General features: G+C 41.0%; 1 long non-coding RNA gene across 1 annotated transcript; it reads right to left on the bottom strand.

Moving 5' to 3' along the window:
- Nucleotides 1–6,708: 6,708 nt before the first annotated feature.
- Nucleotides 6,709–10,030, bottom strand: LOC112446401 (uncharacterized). Its single transcript, XR_003034385.2, has 2 exons — nucleotides 9,693–10,030; nucleotides 6,709–6,934 (listed from the first exon to the last, which is right to left on the bottom strand). It is a non-coding gene; the product is annotated as an uncharacterized lncRNA (long non-coding RNA).
- Between the last annotated feature and the right edge of the window lie 3,613 nt (nucleotides 10,031–13,643).

Here is a 13,643-nt window from a genome sequence, read left to right as displayed (position 1 = left end):
GAAAAGTTATAATCAACCTAGATAGCATATTCAAAAGCAGAGACATTACTTTGCCAACAAAGGTCCGTCTAGTCAAGGATATGGTTTTTCCAGTGGTCATGTATGGATGTGAGAGTTGGACTGTGAGGAAAGCTGAGCACCGAAGAACTGATGCTTTTGAACTGTGGTGTTGAAGACTCTTGAGAGTCCCTTGGACTGCAAGGAGATCCAACCAGTCCATCCTAAGGGAAATCAGTCATGAATATTTATTGGAAGGACTGATGCTGAAGCTGAAACTCCAATACTTTGGCCACCTGATGTGAAGAACTGACTCATTTGAAAAGACCCTGATGCCAGGGAAGATTGAAGGCAGGTGAAGAAGGGGACGACAGAGGATGAGATGGTTGGATGGCATCACTGACTCAATGAACATGAGTTTGAGTAAACTCCAGGAGTTGGCGGTGGACAGGGAGGCCTGGCGTGCTGCAATTCATGGGGTTGCAAAGAGTCAGAGATGACTGAGAGACTGAATTGAACTGTAACTGAAGTATATATGTGCTGTGTTGGGGATGTATACATGAATAGGGTATGTGATCCATAGTTGCAGAGACCTTTGTTGTGGGGAAAGAAGAGCATGGAAAAGTTCAGGAGGAAGACCAGGACACTCATCTACTTCTTCTCCTGAGCTCTCCTTACAGTGTATTCAGCTTTCCCTGCTAAACTGGAAAGTGCTGAGGGCAGGCATCGCTTCTTTCTATTTGATTCCTCAACTAAGTAAGAGCATAGGTTATAGGGAAAAGCTGATAAACACTTACTGAACGAAGAGCATTTGGGGAGAATTTAAGGAGGGCCAAGTGGTCCACAGTGTCAAGTGTTATAAAAAAAAGTCAAATGAGATAGGAAAGAAAAAAGTCTGTTGAGCACATGAAAAAATGCTCAACATCACTTATCATCAGGGAAACGCAAATCAAAAGCACAGTGAGATATCACCTCATACCTGTCAGAATGCCTATCATCAAACGGACAACAAATAATAAATGTTGGCAGGGATGTATAGAAGAGGGAACCCTAGTACACTGTCGAAATATAAATTTGGTGCAGCCACTGAAGAAAACAGTATGGAGGGGCCTCAAAAAATTAAAACTGCTGTATTATGCAGCAGCCCCACCTCTGTGTATATTACTGAAGAGAGCAAACACACTGATTGGAAAAGATATGCACCCTGATGTTCAATAGCCAAGATGTGGAAGTAACCTAAGGATTTATCACCAAAGAATGATGCTAGGTGCTGGAGAAAAGTGAATGGAGATGATGAAAACCAGAAACATGGTGGAAAGAGTCTCTGAGAAGAAGCGGGGTCACCTCTTTCTGAGGGCTTGGAAGGAAGATGAAGAAGGAGAGGTTCCATGTACATAGCTTTGTGGGCAGAGGTGAAGGATGGTAAGCGAGCTTATACCTGATGGGGGTCAAGACCAGCTGAAGCGATGGAGGCAGGGACTTTGAAACTGCAGAAATTGAGGGCCTGTTTCGTACCTTCAAAGAGTACAGTATTTATTTAGGAGAAATTGGGACATGATAAATGAATGATTGAGTTCACTGGAGAAAAAAGTGCAAAATCACTCAGAACCAAATCCTGAGTAATAAAATTAGGACTGGAGTGCTTAAAGTTCATAGAAACAGTGGGCTTCAGTTGGTGAATTTGGGATTCAGTTGGTGAGAGGAGATACAATGGAAGAAGGACTGTTTTGAACTTGGCCCCAGAAGAGGGAACAATTTTTCTCTGGGGAAAACAAAGGGGAAGATTTTGTTCTCTTTCCAAAAGAAGAAGTAGCATATATGGATTAAACTTTGCTTTGGTCTAGCAACATGTTGATGTCCCGGAATTAGCTTTATAAATCTAGTCGTTTTCTTCTCCTCAACTTACTGCTTGTTTGGGTTAAACAGAGAATTTCTAACATGGTGTATTGGGCGTGATTCCTTAGTACTCCCTCCAGATATCTCCTCGGTGAGCTTCTGAAGGTGGTAGACATCTTCGGATCTCTAGCCCTTAGCAGAGAGCCTGACTCAGAGGAGCTGGAGCTCAAAGAAAATGTGTTGAATCGAATTTCCCCACCCAACTCTTAGTGTAGCCTGCCCTTAGTCTTGCTTTTGCATTCTGGTTAGTTTCCCTCCAAAACGTTCATTTCTGTCTACACACCTCCATCCAGCTCTTTCCTGATCCTGTTTTAGTCAGTTGTGTATCATGCCTCTCTCTCAATTGATTGACAGGTGCAGAATTCTTAAGGGCATAACTTGAGCTGCACAGGGAGAATAAGTTTAGTTGGGATAATTCAATAAAAAACACGCACGTGGGTTTGTGGATGATAGAGTGAGCTTTATGCACTGTTTGCATCTGAAACAAGATAGAGTTCTTCCAATCAAGGAAGCTATTCATCTTTTCAGTATTTAAGGAAATACTTTGGAGAGGTCAGCCTTCGTAGCTTCTGTGGTTGGTCAGTGCTGGGCTGCTATGCTATGTGGCCACAAGGTGGCGCCAGAGCCCTGTGCAATAAAAATGAACTTACCTCAGGAGCCTCTGGCGCTGCTGTTTTAAGGACTTTCTCAAACTCACTGGAAAGATTTTGTAGGTACAGACTCACTTTTGTATGTGTTCATCTTTCTATCTTCTATCATATATGCATTTACTTATGTGTATATATATGTCCTTGTATCCTTATATAATATTTGTTTTAATCTATATTTACATTTGTATCTAAAATTTACTGTTTACAGTTTCAAGCATTTCGCATAAATTGTCTTTTCTTTCTTGAGCTATAATTGTCATAAAACATTATATTAGTTTTAGGTGTACAACATAATTATTTGATATTTGTATATATTGAAAAATGATCACAAGTCTAGTTAACATTTGTCACCAAGTATGGTTATGAACTTTTTCTTGTGATAAGAACTTTTAAAATCTACTCTCTAGCAGCTTTTAAATACAATAGAGTGTAAGTTCCTCAGTCATGTCTGACTCTCTGTGACCCCACGGACTGTAGTTCTCCAGGCTCCTCTGTCCATAGAATTTCCCAGACAAGAATACTGGAATGGGTAGCCATTCCCTTCTCCAGGGAATCTTCTCAACCCAGGGATAGAACCCAAGTCTCCTGCATTGCAGGCAGATTCTTTACTGTCTGAGCTACCAGAGAAGCCCTCAAATATACAATACAATATTTTAAACTATCAGTTCAGTTCAGTTCAGTCGCTCAGTCGTGTCCGACTCTTTGCGACCCCCTGAATCGCAGCACACCAGGCCTCCCTGTCCATCACCATCTCCCGGAGTTCACCCAGACTCACGTCCATCAAGTCAGTGATGCCATCCAGCCATCTCATCCTCTGTCGTCCCCTTCTCCTCCTGCCCCCAATCCCTCCCAGCATCAGAGTCTTTTCCAATGAGTCAACTCTTGGCATGAGGTGGCCAAAGTACTGGAGTTTCAGCTTTAGCATCAATCCTTCCAAAGAAATCCGAGGGCTGATCTCCTTCAGAATGGACTGGTTGGATCTCCTTGCAGTCCAAGGGACTCTCAAGAGTCTTCTCCAACACCACAGTTCAAAAGCATCAATTCTTCGGCACTCAGCTTTCTTCACAGTCCAACTCTCACATCCATATATGACCACTGGAAAAACCATAGCCTGACTAGACGGACCTTTGTTGGCAAAGTAATGTCTCTGCTTTTGAATATGCTGTCTAGGTTGGTCATAACTTTCCTTACAAGGAGTAAGCATCTTTTAACTATAGTCACCATGTTATACATTATATTCCCATGGCTTATGTATTTCATAACTGGAAGTTTTTTTGTTTTTTCTTTTAGCCCCCTTCACTCATATCAGATACTTCCTATCTACCCACCTCTGGCAACCATCAATCCAACTTCTGTATCTACTAGCTTGTTTTTTTATTTTGTGGGCTTTTTTTTTTTTTAGATTCCACATGTAAAGGCAATCATTTAGTATTTGTCTTTGTCAGTCTGACTGGTTTCATTTAGCATAATGCCCTCAAGGTAATCCATGTCACAAATGACAAGGTTTCATTCTTTTTTATGGCTGAGTAATATTCCACTTATACACATGCACACACACACATATATTTCAGATTTTCTTTATCCATTCTTCTATCGGTCGACATGGGTTGTTTCTGTATCTTTGCTGTTGTAAACAATGCCACAGTGAAGATGGGGGTGCATATATCTTCCAAATTAGTGTTTTCATTTTCTTCAGATAAATACCTAGAAGTGGAATTGCTGGATTATATAGTAGTTTTATTATAAATTTGTTATGAGGAACCTCCATACTTTTTCCCATAGTAGTTCCACCTATTTATATTTCCACCAACCGTTTACTGGGACTCCCCCTTTTCTCCACATCCTCACCAACAATTATTTTTCATTTTTTGATAATAGCCATTCTACCCAGTGTGAGGTGGTATAAATTATCTTATTCAATCCTTATAAAAACCCTTGAAAATAGGTACTTTTATAATTTTACACATGAGGAAATTGGGGCTTAGGAAGGATAACCTGCTCAAGGACCCAAAACCTTTTCACTCTTTATAGTCACAATCGAATGCTTCTCATAGTTTAGCTTTCACAGCATCTTTGTAAGTAAAATACACTCATAGAGAAATGAGAGTAAAGTGAATTAAGTATAAGGGGAAGAAAGACCCTGTGACCAACATGTTTGTCTCTGGTTCCTGACCCGTTGTGATTAGATTTCATGAGTGTGAAGATCTTGTCCTTGTTCATGGTGGATATATCACATCTAAACTCCCGATGCAGCTAAAGTGCCGCTGAGATCTGGGAAAGTTACTGGAGTAAAGCAGCTTGAGGGATCACTCCCTTCCCAAAGCAACTTTTACAGCCCCACTGTAACCTCAGGCGTCACGTAAGGGATGGGCTTCACCCTGCACAGCGGTTGTGAGCCAAGACTTTGTGAGGTTGTTCATTTGTTCCTTCTACTCTCGTCACCATGGCCAAGGACTCCATTCAGTGTGTTTAATGATTGTTCCGTCATACACCCTAGAATATAACAGTCATAGGTAGAGGGAAGCAAAGACTACCTTCCTAAGTCTCAGGCTCATGATCTGTAAAATGAGAAAATAGTTTTACCTCTTTCATGAGGCAGTTGTCAGGATTAAGTGAGATAATGAATGTCAAGTATTTGGTGCAGTGGACATTACCCTTATTGTTGGAGAATAATGGACGGTAGTGTTGAATGAAGGCAGGGACCTGGCAGAAGAAGAGAAAGGACAACGAAAAGGAAGGAAGACCAGATTTACTGCAGGACTGAGTGGTAGAGTAGGGGGGTCTTTTAGTTGCAAACAGAGACGGAACAATCTGTTAGTTCTTCAATCCTGGTTTCCACCAGCCAGAGAGCCATAGAATTTCTGGCATGAGACTTAGAGATTATCTAATTTAACCATGTTACAGGAAAGAAAAATGAGTTGTAGGGCTTATTCAAAGTTGGCTAGTGGCAGCTCCAGGACAGGAATCCAGGACTCCTGACTTTGATTCTGGTGTCGTTTTCCCACTAATCACATTGCTTTAGGTTAATCAGGGTATTTGCAAGCATGAGACTAAGATAGTACTTGTCTGTGTTATATGAACTCACTTTAGAGCCTTGAGTTGCTGAAATACAATATGGAATTGAGGGAGGGCAAGGGATTATAACTTTAAATCAAAAGGACAACTTACATGGACTCTTAGTTCTCCTTGGCACAGTATTCTCAAGTTTATGGTGCATTCAATACATTTCTTCCTAGAAAGGCTACCTGTAATGGGATTTTTTCCCCATTACGAGAGAACTATGGTTCTTTTTGTGTGTGACCTCTTCAAAATGCTTTCTATTATCTTTACTTTTTTTTTTATTATCTTTACTTTTTATATAACCTTATAGAGACTTATTTCTCAGTAAGCTCCTAAATATGAATAGTAGTAAGTTGATTTTATGGGCTAATATATTTTGAATAGAGTTATGCTTTCTGAGCTTTCCCTAGAAAAAAGTCTTATTTTTGTAGGATTGCATCTATCTTTTATACACATGGCTACTGGACAAAAGAAAAGTAGAAAGTAGTCCATTGGATTGTTTCTAAACTTTTAGAGGCTGCGAAAATGGAAGGATATTTTCCTTTAGTCCCAGACACAGAGAGAGTCTACCAGTTTCTTGGTTCATTTTTAATGCTGGTAATGAGCATATTCAAATAAATATTCAGTTCAGTTCAGTTGCTCAGTCATGTCTGACTCTTTGCAACCCCATGGGCTGCAGCACGTCAGGCCTCCCTGTCCATTGCCAACTCCTGGAGTTTTCTCAAACTCATGTCCATTGAGTTGGTGATGCCATCCAACCATCTCATCCTCTGTCATCCCCTTCTCCTCCTGCCTTCAATCTTTATCAGGGTCTTTTCAAATGAGTCAGTTCTTCCCACCAGGTGGCCAAAGTATTGGAGTTTCAGCTTCAGCATCAGTCCTTCCAATAAATATTCAGGACTGATTTCCCTTAGGATGGACTGGTTGGATCTCCTTGCAGTCCAAGGGACTCTCAATATTTTAAAAGCGATTGTCCCATAAAGATAAAAATTATCCCTTTCCTCCCATTCTCATATATGCATATCAATATGGATGAAGATAACAATCGGAACTATGATAATGTTATTTTGAAACATTATGTCTCTTGTGGCTTCCAATGACAAAAGTACATATTTATTGAATGAAACATGGAAGTTGTGGAAGAAACTAAGAATGAATTGTCCTTTGGTTCTAGAAAACTTTCTCCACTCTTTGCTGATGGTCGCCTCCTGGCTGTTTTCTTGGTTTTCCTTTCATGGTTCTATGAGGACTTAGACTTCTTGTTGTTTGTGTGATCTTATGACTGTACTGTTCCCGAGGGTTTTGGAATCCTCTTATTGGGATCTCTGAATCTGCCATGCAGAGAGAAAAAGACAGGGAGGGTCACCTTGGGGGATTTTAATGGGCCAAACCTAGAGCTGAGACATATCATTACATTCATATTTTATTGGTCAAACTCTGTTATAGACCATCACACCTAAATGGAAGGCAAGTTGGGAAAATGTAATCTAGCTTGTGCCTGGAAAGGTTTTGTGAACACTCAAGAAAATTTTATGGTTGCTTGTTCTGTTGGTACTTAGGACTGTCTCATATTCCTCCCATGTGTAGAACACATCATCCAAGACAGACAGCCTATCTGATTGCTGCATCCAGTTCCACGTTTGAGATTTCTGGGTGGGATGCAGTCCCTTTCTGAGGGCTGGAAGTGACATCTTCTAAGCTATAGACATATGAACAGGGAAGGAAAGTTATCTTTCCCTACCCACTTAGGATGGTGGAGCAGGCACAGGATAAACACAAAGAAAACTCTACTGGGAAAAGAAAGGGATGGGCGACATGGCAATCTCTGGTTCATAGATTCTGAAATTCTATTAAAAAAGTGTTCTTAAGGCTTTCTAACCTGAGGTGGAAGAAATTCTTTTCCTTGGCCCTGATTCTGCTTTCAGAGAGGAATTTCCTTGATCACTGCTCTGCACAGACCCTGGCTTTCCTTTTGGGAAGTTCTTTCTCATCCATTACCCTTTGTACTCACATCAGACACAGACTTTAGTGAGAATGCCTTTTCTGGGAGTGTGTGTAGCTTCCGTTGTCCCTTCCTTCCTGAAGGGTTGTGTTAAAACTTTTCCAAAAGAGGCATCTTTAAACCATCCTCCTGATTTCTTTGGTAGTTCCACCAAAATTCTGACAGTTTTCAATCTATTCACTTTTGATAAGTTCCATATGCTGGTTACCATGCAGATAGATTTCGCCTATATGTAATTCATAAGCTTTCCCTGTCTTCACTATTGTGTCTCTCAACTGAAGACTGGATGCCGTAAGTCAGGGTTTGGCTGGGAAGGTGGCACCCTTATTTTGATGTCTGTTGCAAGGCTGAGTTACTTTGCCTAGCTGAGAAGTCTTATTGGATTTTGTTGCTTAAGGTGTCTAAACACCTTCTCTCCTTATATTTGGGCTTCTCTTGTGGCTCAGCTGGTAAAGAATCCGCCTGCAATGCGGGAGACCTAGGTTTGATCCCTAGGTTGGGGATATCCCCTGGAAAAGGGAAAGGCTACCCACTCCAGTATTCTGGCCTAGAGAATTCCATGGACTAAAGAGTCAGACACGGCTGAGTGACTTTCACTTTCTCTTCATATTTGGGGAAAGGAGAAACAGATTTTCTAACCTCGTGAAGCATTTGAATTTGTTTATTCCCTTCTGTAATTGCTTGGAAACCAGACAAATTTTTGCCTGAGCTCATCTTTTCCACATAATACCTTGCTGAAGGCTGGCAATAGGAGACAATACAGAACACTTTCCAACCACTTATTTTAAAGCTACAGATGCATAGGCAGCGGCCTGTCTTTCAAGTTATCACGGACAGCAGTTGTATCAAGTATTTTGCCTGGCATTACAGGTGTCTCTAGCCTTCCAAACTCTCATGTTTGTTTACTTGAACCCCATGTCAATCTCAGATATTTTAGGATTCTTTGGTTATTTTTTTGTCATAAAACTCTCCACTTCAGAGTAATAGGTTCTAGGTAAGTTATTCTTTATCCTAATAAAGAATAATTAGTTATAAAACATTCTCAAATCATAATGATTTAACACTGTAAAACCTGACACCTTGATCACCCAAAGCTGTTTCCTATAACTGAGTGAGGCTGGAGACTGGCCAGCTGGGCTGTGTTGCTGTCTAGACTTTCTGGTCAAGTGGTGTGTGTTTAGTAGCTCAGTCATGTCCGACTCTGCAACCTCATGGACTGTAGCCAGCCAGATTCCTCTGTCCATGAGATTCTCCAGGAAAGAATACTGGAGTGGTTGCCATTCCTTTCTCTAGGAGATCTTCCCAACCCAGGGATTGAACCTGGGTCTCCTGCATTGCAGGCAGATTCTTTACCATCTGAGCCCCCAGGGAAGCTGTGTTCAAGTGGGCCCACAGGCTGTGCTCTGTGACGGGGGTGGGGTCATGGCTGTGCTCCCTTCCGGTGAAGCTCCGGCTCTGTCAGCAGCTGTGTTAGTCCCTAGGCTGGGCTCCACTGCTGGGTGATGTAGTGGGCTGGGCTCTGGGGCTGCCCAGTATCACTGTTCAGGCTCCCTGGTTCTGTGGGGCCAGAGGCTATGCCCAACGACTGGACAGAGCTGCTGGCTTGGTTTCCTGTCTGAGTGGGACTGCAGGATGGGCTGCTTTGTGGCTGTCCAGGGTCTCTGGCTAGGCTTCATGGTCAGGTGGGACTGGAAGCTAGGCTCAGCCATTGGGGAGAAACTGGAAATTTGCTTCCCTACCTGAGCAGGGCTGTAGAACAGGCTTCATTCATGACAGGTGTAGCCTCTTGGCTGGGGATCCAAGTCAAGCAGAATTGCCAACCTAGCTCCCTGGCCAAATAAGGTAAATGGTTAAGCTCTGTGAATGGGCACAGTTGCTGGCTGGGTCTCTGCCCAGGGACAGCTGATGGAGGAACGTAATCCTCCGAGATCTGAGTACTGATTGCTGTAAGCCCTCCTCTGCTTCTCTGTCTCTATCTGGTCCCCACTGGTCTAACTCTGTAGATTGTCCCCATGATCCTTGTGAGGCGAGACCCAAGTGGGCTTCCTGAGAAGTGTTCCATAAGGCTGGGGCAGCTAGATACCCACCTGTGCTCTCTCTTTCCCCTGGAGAGGCCACAGGGCCAGTGGGCTTCTTGGCATGATGCTGTGCCAAGCTAGGGGAGGTTGGCAGCCAAGGTAAAGCTGTGCTTCTTTCCTGCTTGTATGGTCCTTCTGTCACTCAGGGAGATTCTTCAAGCTCACCCTCAGGTTCTGGGATTCTCATGATGGTGTCTAGTCCGTGCATAATTGGTTGCTGGTCTTCTTGGTGAGGGGAACTGAGGTTGGAAATGATCTGGGTTGCCATCTTGACGTCACCTCCCCTGTTTCTTTTTTTTTTTTCCCTCCCCTGTTTCTTAAATAGATTTTCAATCAATAGACTTTAGCCTCTGTTCAGCTCTGCTTCTAGCGATATGTGTTTTCACCAATTTTGATTCTTCAGGGGAGAGTATGGTATAAATTGGTCTTCCCAGGTGGCATTAGTGGTAAAGAACTCGCCTGCCAGAGCAGGAGATGTAAGAGACGTGAGTCGATCCCTAGGACAGGAAGATCCCCTGGAGAAGGGCATTGCAGCCAACTCCAGTATTCTTGCCTGGAGAATCCCATAGACAGAGGAGCCTGGTGGGCTATGTCCATAGAGTCACAAAGAGTTGGACACGACTGAAGTGACTTAGCACAAGCAAACACAGTGTAAACTGGTTTGTTTTTGGCTTTCTTCAGCACTGCCAGGATTTTCTTATCGGATCTGCAACATGATTTATAAAACATCCATTTGCTTTCTAGCTTCCAAATGTTGTTGTTATTATGCACTCTTCCATTCTTCCTGTCGCTGTGGGCCTGTGATTTATAATAAATCTCTTGTGAGTTCTTTTTATTTTTTTTATTTTTATTTTTTTATTTTTTATTTTTTTTAATTTATTTATTTTTTTTAAAATTATTAATTTCTGAACCCTCCTCCCTCTCCCCTCCCCATACCATCCCCCTGGGCCGTCCCAGCGTACCAGCCCCAAGCATCCAGCATCGTGCACTGAACCTGGACTGGCATCTCGTTTTATACATGACATTTCACATGTTTCAATGCCATTCTCCCAAATCTTCCCACCCTCTCCCTCTCCCACAGAGTCCAAAAGACTGTTCTATACATCAGTGTCTCTTTTGCTGTCTCGTATACAGGGTTATCGTTACCATCTTTCTAAATTCCATATATATGCGTTAGTATACTGTATTTATGTTTTTCTTTCTGGCTTACTTCACTCTGTATAATAGGCTCCAGTTTCATCCACCTCATTAGAACTGATTCAAATGTATTCTTTTTAATGGCTGAGTAATACTCCATTGTGTATATGTACCAGAGCTTTCTTATCCATTCATCTGCTCATGGACATCTAGGTTGCTTCCATGTCCTGGCTATTATAAACAGTGCTGCGATGAACATTGGGGTACACGTGTCTCTTTCCCTTCTGGTTTCCTCAGTGTGTATGCCCAGCAGTGGGATTGCTGGATCATAAGGCAGTTCTATTTCCAGTTTTTTAAGGAATCTCCACACTGTTCTCCATAGTGGCTGTACTAGTTTGCATTCCCACCAACAGTGTAAGAGGGTTCCCTTTTCTCCACACCCTCTCCAGCATTTATTATTTGTAGACTTTTGGATTGCAGCCATTCTGACTGGCGTGAAATGGTACCTCATAGTGGTTTTGATTTGCATTTCTCTGATAATGAGTGATGTTGAGCATCTTTTCATGTGTTTGTTAGCCATCTGTATGTCTTCTTTGGAGAAATGTCTATTTAGATCTTTGGCCCATTTTTTGATTGGGTCATTTATTTTTCTGGAGTTGAGCTGTAGGAGTTGCTTGTATATTTTTGAGATTAGTTGTTTGTCAGTTGCTTCATTTGCTATTATTTTCTCCCATTCTGAAGGCTGTCTTTTCACCTTGCTAATAGTTTCCTTTGATGTGCAGAAGCTTTTAAGTTTAATTAGGTCCCATTTGTTTATTTTTGCTTTTATTTCCAATATTCTGGGAGGTGGGTCATAGAGGATCCTGCTGTGATGTATGTCAGAGAGTGTTTTGCCTATGTTCTCCTCTAGGAGTTTTATAGTTTCTGGTCTTACGTTGAGATCTTTAATCCATTTTGAGTTTATTTTTGTATATGGTGTTAGAAAGTGTTCTAGTTTCATTCTTTTACAAGTGGTTGACCAGATTTCCCAGCACCACTTGTTAAAGAGATTGTCTTTAATCCACTGTATATTCTTGCCTCCTTTGTCAAAGATAAGGTGTCCATATGTGTGTGGATTTATCTCTGGGCTTTCTATTTTGTTCCATTGATCTATATTTCTGTCTTTGTGCCAGTACCATACTGTCTTGATAACTGTGGCTTTGTAGTAGAGCCTGAAGTCAGGTAGGTTGATTCCTCCAGTTCCATTTTTCTTTCTCAAGATCGCTTTGGCTATTCGAGGTTTTTTGTATTTCCATACAAATTGTGAAATTATTTGTTCTAACTCTGTGAAGAATACTGTTGGTAGCTTGATAGGGATTGCATTGAATCTATAAATTGCTTTGGGTAGTATACTCATTTTCACTATATTGATTCTTCCAATCCATGAACATGGTATATTTCTCCATCTATTAGTGTCCTCTTTGATTTCTTTCACCAGTGTTTTATAGTTTTCTATATATAGGTCTTTAGTTTCTTTAGGTAGATATATTCCTAAGTATTTTATTCTTTTTGTTGCAATGGTGAATGGAATTGTTTCCTTAATTTCTCTTTCTGTTTTCTCATTATTAGTGTATAGGAATGCAAGGGATTTCTGTGTGTTGATTTTATATCCTGCAACTTTACTATAATCATTGATTAGTTCTAGTAATTTTCTGGTGGAGTCTTTAGGGTTTTCTATGTAGAGGATCATGTCATCTGCAAATAGTGAGAGTTTTACTTCTTCTTTTCCAATTTGGATTCCTTTTATTTCTTTTTCTGCTCTGATTGCTGTAGCCAAAACTTCCAAAACTATGTTGAATAGTAATGGTGAAAGTGGGCACCCTTGTCTTGTTCCTGACTTTAGAGGAAATGCTTTCAATTTTTCACCATTGAGGATAATGTTTGCTGTAGGTTTGTCATATATAGCTTTTATTATGTTGAGGTATGTTCCTTCTATTCCTGCTTTCTGGAGAGTTTTTATCATAAATGGGTGTTGAATTTTGTCAAAGGCTTTCTCTGCATCTATTGAGATAATCATATGGTTTTTGTTTTTCAATTTGTTAATGTGGTGTATTACATTGATTGATTTGCGGATATTGAAGAACCCTTGCATCCCTGGGATAAAGCCCACTTGGTCATGGTGTATGATCTTTTTAATGTGTTGTTGGATTCTGATTGCTAGAATTTTGTTTAGGATTTTTGCATCTATGTTCATCAGTGATATTGGCCTGTAGTTTTCTTTTTTTGTGGGATCTTTGTCAGGTTTTGGTATTAGGGTGATGGTGGCCTCATAGAATGAGTTTGGAAGTTTACCTTCCTCTGCAATTTTCTGGAAGAGTTTGAGCAGGATAGGTGTTAGCTCTTCTCTAAATTTTTGGTAGAATTCAGCTGTGAAGCCGTCTGGACCTGGGCTTTTGTTTGCTGGAAGATTTTTGATTACAGTTTCAATTTCCGTGCTTGTGATGGGTCTGTTAAGGTTTTCTATTTCTTCCTGGTCGAGTTTTGGAAAGTTGTACTTTTCTAAGAATTTGTCCATTTCTTCCTCGTTGTCCATTTTATTGGCATATAATTGTTGATAATAGTCTCTTATGATCCTTTGTATTTCTATGTTGTCTGTTGTGATCTCTCCACTGTCATTTCTAATTTTATTGATTTGATTTTTCTCCCTTTGTTTCTTGATGAGTCTGGCTAATGGTTTGTCAATTTTATTTATCCTTTCAAAGAACCAGCTTTTGGCTTTGTTGATTTTTGCTATGGTCTCTTTTGTTTCTTTTGCATTTATTTCTGCTCTAATTTTTAAGATTT

Source organism: Bos taurus, chromosome 4 (assembly GCF_002263795.3).
Source record: "Bos taurus isolate L1 Dominette 01449 registration number 42190680 breed Hereford chromosome 4, ARS-UCD2.0, whole genome shotgun sequence".
Lineage (NCBI taxonomy): Eukaryota > Metazoa > Chordata > Mammalia > Artiodactyla > Bovidae > Bos > Bos taurus.
Note: the sequence above shows the minus strand (reverse complement) of the source record. Positions and strands in the feature narration are given on the sequence as shown.